We start from the raw sequence: 2,216 nt of genomic DNA on the forward strand, positions 1-2,216 counted from the left end.
GTTAATGCATTCCTCGTTTATAGAGTAACTCTTTGAATGGCTATTTTCATAAGTTAGTAATGGTTACTCTTAAATTGGCTAATTGCACACACAATAATGCTTCGAGATCCTCACAGAGTACACCTTCAAAACACTGTCAAATAAGTGTCACACCAAAGCATAACTCACAGGAAAAATAAATGTTTACAAAGTGGTTCTTTAACACAGGCGTCTTTCGAAATGATAGAAAGCTTGGCAACTGTCCCAGAGCAAATGAGACTTCTAAACATTATATGTTTGGTGGTAAAGACCGAGAGCAGGCTCATTGGAAATAACTTCACGATCCGAGCTCTGTCTTGAGACTCATAATATGGGAATTAGATTGTGTTAATGGCACTGGGTCCAGCATACAGCATTGTATCTAAAGGGTGGAATATAAATCGTACACAACTCATCATAATGCAACTATAGACTTGATGGAAAATGTATATTTTCAGCACTCCAGATTTTCAAATGCTTTTGCTATTGACCTAAAAATGCAATTCTCTGGTGATGTGAGAACACATGATGGCCTATGCTTGTGACATTGCTTATACTTCAGTCAATGTCCAGAGGATGGAAAAATAAATCACCTAAATAAACGGATTGAATTGAGATTCCCTCCGCAAGCCAATCAAACAAGTGAAATGTCAGCATAGAGACAAAGTGGAGTCGCAATTCAATGGCTCAGAAACGAGACAAATGTGGCAGGGTCTACAGACAATCACGGATGACAAAAGGAAAATCAGCCAAATCACGGACACCAACGTCTTGCTTCCATATTATTCTGATATTTCACATTCTTAAAATAAAGTGGTGATCCTAACTGACCTAAGACATGGAATTTTTACTAGGATTAAATGTCAGGAATTGTGAAAAACTGAGTTTAAATGTATTTGGCTAAGGTGTATGTAAACTTCCGACTTCAACTGTATGTATATACTGTATTTTATACCATCTATTGCATCTTGCCTATGCCACTCTGCCATTGCTCATCCATATATTATATATGTATAATCCATATACATATATCCATATCCATATATTAATATGTATATATTCTTATTCCCTTCCTTTACTTAGATTTGTGTGTATTATGCAGTTGTTGTGGAATTGTTAGATTACATGTTAGATATTGCTGCGCTGTAGGAACTAGAAGCACAAACATTTCGCTACACTCGCAATAACATCTACTAACCATGTGTATGTGACCAATACAATTTGATTTGATTTGATACAAATGTATACCTTATTTGATCAATTCGTGACACGTTCTACCCAAGCATGAGAACATTGGCAACGAACAAAGAGTTTAAAATACTGTGGCCCCACCAGGCTAGAAGCTGAGGCTATAGCAATCATCCAACATCAAGAAGCACGTCACCTAATTCAAACAACAGCTGACTTACTTCACTAATAAAAGGTTTGTCTGAGAGTATATGTCTGCTCCAGACATAAGAATGTGAGCAGCCCGAATGCCGCCTTACTTGGCCGTTAAGCCACCTATCAGAGTCTTGTGATTCTGAAACTCACTGATCTCTGTTTATACCAGCCTTAATTTCAGCTAAATATTTACAAAGCTAACATAGACCAGACATTAGCTGTTAACACAATAGGTTGTTTTATATGGTAGGAGCTCTTGTAGCTTTCTCCAGGTTTACTACTCACATACGGGGGATGTATTCGGACAGTATGTACAAAACATACAGTGCAAGGTTTACATTGAACAGTCGTTGATAATGGTTGAGGGACAAGCTATCGGTGTTGAGAGTATTCAAGCTATGGAATAATGCACACTATAATTAAGTAATTCATTGTTGAGTACAAATGAAACACTTTTATGGTGATTGGGATCAATTATCCACCAGACTGATCAATTGCGATTGTAGACGTAGTGTGACACAGCATGTCACAGACTACAGCAATGTCTGTGTATGATCCTATCAATTGATCATTATTCATTGGACCATTGTATGATTGATTGTATGATGCTCAAATGTGTGTGATGACCATACAGATAGTGCAGCAAGTTTCACAGTAAGACCACTCCTCATCTGAATTATTGTACAGTAGGCCTATATGTACGCCCACTGGAGGATGTTTTGCAGAAGTAGTGTCATGGGGTCTAAACTCTTAATGGTTTGGTATTCACCTGGAGAGTAGCCTATATAGTCAGGCTCAGAGAACTCACATGGTCA

This window comes from Oncorhynchus keta, chromosome 36, assembly GCF_023373465.1.
Source record: "Oncorhynchus keta strain PuntledgeMale-10-30-2019 chromosome 36, Oket_V2, whole genome shotgun sequence".
Lineage (NCBI taxonomy): Eukaryota > Metazoa > Chordata > Actinopteri > Salmoniformes > Salmonidae > Oncorhynchus > Oncorhynchus keta.